The sequence below is a fragment of the Mastomys coucha genome, chromosome X, assembly GCF_008632895.1.
Source record: "Mastomys coucha isolate ucsf_1 chromosome X, UCSF_Mcou_1, whole genome shotgun sequence".
Taxonomy (NCBI): domain Eukaryota; kingdom Metazoa; phylum Chordata; class Mammalia; order Rodentia; family Muridae; genus Mastomys; species Mastomys coucha.
The window spans coordinates 115,350,685-115,359,990 of NC_045030.1; the positions used below are offsets into that span (position 1 = coordinate 115,350,685).

General features: G+C 34.2%; 1 pseudogene; it reads left to right on the forward strand.

Moving 5' to 3' along the window:
* The first annotated feature begins 6,751 nt into the window (after positions 1-6,751).
* On the forward strand, positions 6,752-7,526 carry LOC116092226 (annotated as a pseudogene).
* The last annotated feature ends 1,780 nt before the right edge of the window (positions 7,527-9,306 follow it).

The window sequence follows — 9,306 nt, forward strand, 5'->3', positions numbered from 1 at the left end:
TTACTGTTTTTCAAAACATTGTACACTATTTAACTTCATTCTTACAATCAGAAATGTCATATTTGTTATTTTTAAAAACTTGTTTACTTTTATTATATGTTTATAAGTGTTTTGTTGCTTATACATACATCATGTGTATACCTATTGCTATGGCAGCTAGAAGCAGACACCATAAACCCTGGAACTGGAGATAAAATAGTTGTGAGCTACTATGTGGGTTCTGGTAACACAACTCAAGTCTTTGCCAGCATAGCATCTGTTCTTAATTGCAGAATTCTCTGGTTCTTTATTTGTTAATTTAAATCTATAAAAAACCCAATTGTTGAATATATATATATATATATACATATATATATATATATATGCTTTCAGAAAGTAGAATTTTAATTACCTTAGAAAGTTCATACTTTGCTAATACTCTATGCCTTTGTGTGAAATAATGTTCACAACAAAGTTACAAGGTTAGCTTAACTAGAATACAATTTTCACTTGTCTGGTTTGTGACTTATTTAGCTCAATCTGAGTAATATATTACAATTATCACTTATTTACAGGAATATATGTCACCAATAAACAATTCTAAATACTTCACAAATATATACATACATTTTTAGATGGTTTTAATTTCATTCCATATCTCAAAGATTAAAATGACTAAATGCAGATCCTTCTTTACTTTGTTAATTGCAAAGTTGGTCCAATGGGCAATAAAAAAATAACTAACTTCTCACTATTAGTTCATGTTAGTAGATATTCAAACAGTAATTATACTGATAGATTTGAAAATGGAGGGTTTTTTTTTAAGGTCTAGGATTAGAGTTAGGAGATGATACACGAGAACTCATGAGTCTATTTTCTTTTTCTTATTGATTTGTCATCACTTTCATTAAACTGTGAGTACCCATGAGGGATTTTCATCTATAAAATTCTTGCCACATATTATTCTTCAATTATTAATATCACTAACCTTTCTGAAGTTCAGAAAGGTTAGTGATATTAATATCCATTAATAACCTTAATAACCATTTCTTGCCTACACCCGTGTCTTATGTAACATAACTCTGACTGTCAGGTAAAACTCCTTGAAATGTGACAACAGATGACTAGCTTCCACCAACCAAAAGGCTAAAAGTTTTGTCAGATAGTACAGGAGAGATTTTTAAACTTCTATGTAAACCTCCTACCTGATGTCTCTACCAATTCATTTAAAACCTGTCTTGTTTTATGTTTACCTTCATTCTGTTGATGTTAAACTTCTTCAAGCTGTTACTACATTGGAACATGAAACTTAGGGTAACATGATTTTTTCCCCCTAAGCCATGATCACTTATATTCGACTACAGAATTAACTATTGTCATCTTCTATATAAGAGTTCTATTTTTTGCATCATATTTATATAAGGTTAACACATGATCCATAATAGTTAGTTCAACAACGGTATTGTTTTTGAGTTCATATTTATATTTAAATTACTTTTGCCTGTTTTTCCAACTGATTTTAAGTTCCATTTTCTGAGCATCTAATTAGAAAACAGTGTTTTACCCATATCTCAATTTATAGATAAGTTACCTACCCCAACCCTATTTATAGTGAGTTACCTAAAGCGAACCTAAAGCTAAGAAAGATTAACCAATTTGATAAACCTTGTATCTTCATATTTGCATGTCTCATTAGAATTAAATCTGAATCCATGCTCTGCACTTTTAACTAAGTGTATCCATTTTCAATGAGTGGTGGAGTTCTCTGCAGCATAATTTTCAAATCTTCATCACCGTCATCATCATCATCATCAACAACTACAACAAAACATTTGAAAATAGATTATGTTGAAGTTGAAAAATAATACCAATTTAAATGTTTTATGATGCTTTTAAGTATACGGTAATACCAAAACACTGTAATTTTTTCATATTATCTATGCATCCATGATTTTGTGTGGCTATATATATTCTATGATAAAAAAAGTCAAATTATTTTGTTTCTGATACTGGTTTAATCTTCTTAATATGATTATCTCCAGTTCTATATCCAGTTTTTCTTCCCCAGTATTTATTAATAATCTCCCACACAACTTTTAGACAGTTACTATGCTGTAGTCAAAGGACTTATTTTGATCTTCAACTTCATGGAAGCTACTTGGGTTCAGAAAGGAAGTATCAAAATCAGTACAAGTGCTCAGAAAAGCTCTTCTACATAAAGGCCTTTAATACTTAGATAAAATCAACATAGTAAACTAGTATTTCTGAGGACAGACAAGAGTCATTCCAATAGAAACATCCACATTGCCTCCAGATTGTACTTAAGAATGGCCACGGTCCCTGTCATTGTGTGTAGTTGTGCTAAATTGATGACACTACATTGAATGTGCAGAGAAGTCTGGCTGTCAATTTCTATCAAAACTTCAATGAGCTCTTCACTAGAGTCAATTTCTTTCTTTTATTAGTTCAATTGAAAATGGCTTTTTGACTTAGATTCCTAGAAGTATTAGCTTGAGATATATGTGTAGTTTCTAAGAGTTTATATCTTCATTATGGACCTAAAGTACAGTAGAGAAATATCATTTAAGTGTCTGATAATATCATACAATTCAATGAAAAGAAAATTCTAGAATAACAAAGAAGAGAAAACAAAGAAAATCAAGTAAATATTTTTTCAATAAAATAGAATCAGGGTTAAAATATAAGTCTATCAAAAATCCACATTTTGCTATTGTTGTTTATTTGATGTGAAAGAAGTTATATAATCCTTGGGACCCTTGGTAGCCTGGAACCAACTATGTGGACCAGAACATCCTCAATCTCCTTTGTACGAGGATTAAAATTGTGTGTTACAATTCCTGATCTTTCTTTCTTTTTTGTTTGTTTTTATGATTGGTTGGTTAGTTTGTTTCATTTTTTTCTAATCTGTTACAAACAAAAAGAAGAACAAGAATGATATTTTCATATAATAAAGAATTAAAAAAATTAAAGAAGTAAAAATTAAGCAATTTCAGAGGCCTGCTGACTCCCCACCCTCAAGCTTCTTTGTCAAGCCACCACTTTGCTCATGAGGCTTTCTACATTCAGGAATACACAAATCATAAAGTTTATACTGTCCTCTATCTACTGACCCCTGCTTCTTCTTGGGCACACACCACTGTGAGGCCACAACTGGCTCCCTTGGTGCATGCCAGCTACCCTGAGCTGCATACAATATCTTGTCATGCCCCACCACCTTCCTATTTTCAACAGGTCTGCTGCAACAGGAACATCCATGTTAGATCACTTTTATTTCTAGCCCCCTTCTCCTGGCCGATAAGTGCATTGGGGCATACCCAGCTGCCACGAGGATTAATTTGTCCCCTGGGTAGTGTTATATAGACAAAGATTGTCCACACAAAGCCTACAACAAAAGAAACATCCTGTCTAGGCCCAATTCCTACACTAGGAACATCCACAGGCAACCAGATGACTAAAGTCCACTATAAGAACAAAATTAACAAGAACCATGGCAATACAGTGCCTTCATAACACAACAATCCTATTACAGCAAGTTCTGAATATTCTAATACTACAGAAGCACAAGAAAATCTAGTCTTATAAGGATGACAGTCGTATTTAAAGAGAAAATTTATAAATCTCTTAAGAAATAAAGGAAAATCCAATTAAACATGTGAAGGAAATGAATAAAATTTCTCAAGACCTCAAAGTGGAAATAGAAGCAATAAAGAAAACACAAACTGCACCAATCTCAAGATGGAAAACCTAGAAAAGAGAACAGAAACTACAGAAACAAGCATCACCAACAGAATACAATAGATGGAAGAGAAAATATTAGGTATAAAAGATACCTTAGAATAAATTGATATATTAGTCAAAGAAAAATTTTGACACAAGAAATTCATGAAAACTGTGATACTAACAAAAGATCTAACCTAATAATAATAGGAATAGAAGAAGGTGAAGAGTCTCAGGTGTAAGTAACAGATAATGTTTTGACCAAATCATGGAAGAAAAATTTTCCAACTTAAAGCAATAAACATACAAACATACAAAAAGCTTACAGAACACCTAATAGATTGAAGAAATAAAAAGAAAATACTCCTGTCCCATAATAATCAAAACATTAAATCTGCAGAACAAAGAGAGGAAATTAAAAGATTCAAGGGAAAAAGGCCAAGCAATGTACAAATGTAGACCTATCAGAATTACACCAACCTTCTCAACAGAGACTCTAAAAGCTAGAAGGACCCTGTCAGTTATCTTCCAACCTCTAAGAGACCACACATGCCAACCCAGACTATGATAATAAGAAAAACATTCATTCACCATAGATGGAAAAAAACAATATATTCTATGACAAAAATCAAATTTAAGCAATATCTATCTACAAATACAGCCCTACAAAAAATCTAGTAAGAAAACTCCAACTCAAGGAGATTAAATATACCCAAGATACAAAATAATTCCATAGCAGCAAAAGAAAAAAAAGGAATGGATACACACACACACACACACACACACACACACACACACACACACACACACTAACAAAGCCAACATCAAAATAAAAGGAATTAACAATCACTGGTCATTATTATTTCTTAACATCAATGGATTCAATCCCCTGATAAAAAGACATCAGCTAAGAGAATGAATATGAAAACAGAATCTGTCATTCTGCTATATACAAGCAACACACTTCAGTAATAAACATAGCTATTTCTTCAGAGTAAAGGGTTGGAAAAAGCAAATAGACCCCAGAAGTAAGCTGGAATGACCATTCCATTATCTAATAAAATAGACTTTCAACCAGAAATTAAGCAAAAGAGATGAGGAAGGGCACTTCATATACATCAAATAAAGAATCCAACAAGATGCCATCTCAATTCTGGCTATCAATGGCCCAAATAAAAGGGCACTCACTCACATTCACAAAACAAACATTATTAAAAGTTAAATAACACACTGAACTCCATTCATTAATAATGGAAGATTTCAACGCCTCTCGCTTACCAATGGAGAACTCATCCAAACAGAAGCAAATTGTTGTTCCAGAGGCAGGGGCCTAAGTTGGTGGCCTGCCTGCTCTCTCTCTCCCAGAAGCAGGGATCCTGTTGCTGAGGCCCAGGTCTCTCTCTCTCTCTCCCAGGGCTGACCTGTTTGCAGCATGACACCTTAATTAAACAAGGAGGCAATGTATGAATGAGTTATTTTATTGTAAGAAGGAGAAATATGTTGGTTGAGTAGAGAGAAAGAAAGGAGAAGAAGGAGAGAAAGAGAAAGGAAGGAAAGGGAGAAAGGCAGAGAAGAGAACAAAGAGCAGAGAGGCGAGAGAGAGTAAGAGAGAGAGGAGAAGAGTAAGAGAGTGGAAGTAAGAGAGGAAGTAAGAGTGACAGAGTGAGAGAGCAAGAGAGTGAGGAGGGAGCAAGAGAACAAGAGAGTGAGGAAGTAAGAGAAGAAGTAAGAGAAAAAGAGAACAAGAGAGAGAGGAGGGGGCAAACTGCCCCTTTTATTGTATGGGGTGTGGCATGCCTGGCTTGTGGTCAGATGACTGGGTGTAAGGTCCAGCTAGAATGCTGGGGCTTGAGGCCTTGTCTGCCTGATAGAGCACACATCTCCTGCAGGGGCAGCTGTGAGGGGTCTGGGCTGAAATCTGAACCATTGGTCTAAGGAGCTATCACTGAACTCCTACCGTCCCTTGTGAACAAATTTACTTTGCTCAGTGGGTCTCCGGGGTTCCGAGGTGGTCACTCTACTGGACTCTGGCTGTCAGAACTGCCCACTGCCCTATAGCAAATCAGAAAAAAATAATGAAACATACAGATGTTATGAATCAAATGGACCTAACAGATGAATAACATTTCACCTGGATGCAAAAGAATATACTTTCTTCTCAGCACCTCACAGAGTGATCTAACTCATGTTGACAAAGCAATTCTCAAGATATACAAGAAAATTAAAATAACCCCAGATATCTTAACAGATCACCATGGATTAAAGGTGGATTTCAAAAGCAACATAAGTAAATAAAGCCTACAAACTCGTGGAAACCGAACAACTCTTTACTCAATGGTCCTTGGGTCAGAATAGATATAAAGAAATTAAAGTCTTTCTAGATTTCTATGTGACACAATAAAAGTAGTGCTAAGAGAAAAGCTCATAGCATTTAGTGCCTTGCTAAGGAGTTTTAGGAGTTCTTATATAAGCTATTTAAAAGTACCCCTGGAAGTTCTAAAACAAAAAGAAGCATACATAGCAAAGGGTAGACTGAAGGAAATAATCAAACTCAGGGTGTAAATAAAGTAATTAGAAAAGAAGCTCACACCAATGCAAAGTATTGAAGACACAAAGTACTGTTTCTTTGAGAAAGTCAACAAGATAGGCAAAGCCTTAGCCAAAATAAATAAAAGGCAGAAAAACAGTACACAAATTGACAAATTCAGAAATGAAAGGGGAGAAATAATAACAAAGCTGAGGATATTCAAAATGTTATTAGGTATCACTTTAAAAACATGAAAAATCAAAAATAAATATGCAATTTGATAGATTCCACTTACCAAAGTCAACTCAAGATCAGATAAACTATATAAACAATCCTATAACGTCTTTGGAAATAGAAGCAGTCATTAAAAGTTCCCTCCCATCAAGGTGGAACCCTCTGGGTCTATGCAAGTGTGTGAGTAGATATGACCCACAGGAGCTGAGGACTGTTTACCAACCCCTTTAGTGCCACTGCCCCAGAGTCCTACTCCCATCATGTCCTGTACCCATGTTCCCACCCCCAAACATGTCTCTGTTCTGCAGAAATGTGGCGGATGACAATAGGTCTGTAGATTTACATAGGGAGTTTGGTTGTTATGGTCAAATAGTAGATGTTTATGTTCCACTTGATTTCTACATTCGAAGTTCAGAAAGATTTGCATATGTTAATTTGAAGATGCTTGTAATGCTGAAGAGACTTTACATAATTTGGACAGAAAATTGATTTGTGGGAGTCAAATTGAAATACAGTTCACACAGGGGGATCGGAAGACTCCAAAACAAATGAAAGCCAAGGAAGGGAGAGACATATACAGTTCTTCATGATATGATGATTATGACCAATACAGACATTCTCGAAGTCGAAGTTATAAATGGAGGAGATCAAGTAGCTGCTCCTTTAATTATAACTGTAGGAGATCTTACAGTTCTAGAAATAGACCAACAGGAAGACCACAGTATAGCTGAAGCCATTCTGATAATGATAGATTCAAACACAGAAATCAATCTTTTTCAAGATCTACATGAATTCAAGATTGTGGTCCAAGTCCCAGCCTAAGAAAGAAATGAAGACTAAAACACGTTCTTGGTCTGTATCTCACATCAAAACTAGAGGCACCTTTAAAACAGAGTCCAAAACACATTATAAGTCTAGCGCAAGATATGAAAAGTAATCAAGGAACAAAGAACCACCTATATACAAATCTCAGTCAAGATCACAGCCTAGGTCTAGGTCAAAATCTAGATCAAGGTCTTGGACTAATCCCAAGTCCAGTGGCCACTGATAGTATGAATCATGATACTTCTAAATATGTATCATTCATTTATTCATAGTGTAGTATATTAAATTATCAGGAATACAATGTGGCAATGATGCCTCTAAAGGCAAACAAATTTAACTTTGTTACTTTTCCTGTACTGGACAATGGTTACAATAAAAAAGACATGCTATTGAGAACCCACTCTTAAGAGTCTTTCATGTTTCTTTCATGTTACGGGCACCTACCAATTTGTGATGTTTTTGTCTATTTTTGTAAAAGTTCTCAAGTTTTATGCTTCAAGTATTTGATGAAAAGATATATAGTTTAAACAACAAAGTCTATTTAAAACTCCAGTGGTAGTTTGGAGTTCTAGCAAAGAGGAAATTTGTGGGGTTAAACTTGGTATTTTCTTTCTTATAGAAGCTTCTAAAAAGATATTTTTATATGTTCTTTTTAACAAATTTTGTATACAACCTTTAAAACATCAATGTTTGTATCAAAACAAGACCCAGTTTATTTTCTATTTGTTGTAACTTAAGCAAAGATGCTAGAATAAAAACAAAATAAGCAAAATAAAAAAGTCCCCCCAGACACAGAAAAGACAATGCCAGATTAGTGCAAAATTTTACAAGATTTTCAGAAAATATCTAACATCAGTACTTCTCAATGCATTCCACAAAATAGAAACAGGAAGAACATTGACAACTTCACTCAATGAAATCGAAGTCACCCTGATACCCAAACCACACAAAGATAAAACAAGGAAAGAGTATTTCAGACCAACTTCCCTTATGAACACTGATGTAAAAATATGCAAATAAAATATTCACAAACCAAATTCAAGGACACATCAAAAACATCATCCACCATGACCATTAAGGCTTTATTCCAGGGATGCAGGAATGTTCAATATATGAAAATTCATCAGCATAATCTACCCCATAAAAAATGAAAGAAAAAAAGATCACTTGATCACCTCACTGGGTGATGAAAAAGCCTTTCTCAATATCCAACACCCATTCATGTTACAAGCCTTGGTGAGATCAGCGATACAAGGTACAATATATTGCAAGCCAATAACCAACATCAAATTCAATTGAGAGAAATTTAAAGCAAGTCCATTAAAATCAGGAACATGAAAAGGCTTTCTACTCTTTCTGTCTCTATTCAACCTAGTGCTTGAAATTCTAGCTAGAGTAATAAGACAGCTAAAGGAGATCAAGCAGATACAAATTGGAAAAGAACAAGTCAAAGTATTACTGTTTGCAAATGATATGGTAATATACATAAGTGACCCCAAAATTCTACCAAAGAACTTCTGTAGCTGATAAACACCCTCAGCAAAGTGGCTGATTATAAAATTAAGACAAAAAAAAAACTTCTTTTACACAAATAATAAACAGTCTGAGAAAAAATATGGAAACAACACCCTTTATAGTAGCCAAACATAATATAAAATATCTTGGTATCACTCTAGCAATGGCAATCAAATGACCTCTATGACAAGAACTTGAAGTCTCTGAAGAAAGGAATTGAGGAAAATATCAGAAGACAAAGATTTTCCATGCTCATGGTTCAGTATTATGAACATAATAAAAAGTTCTTTTACAGAAAGCTATGTACAGATTCAATGCAATTCCTATGAAAATCCAAATGCAATTACTTACAGACCTTTAAAGATCAATTCTCACATTCATATAAGAAAAAAAACTGTAAAATAAAAGTAAATAAATAAAAAACCTTCTGAAAGAATCACCATCCCTGATTTCATGCTATACTACAGAGAATTAGTAATAAAAACATA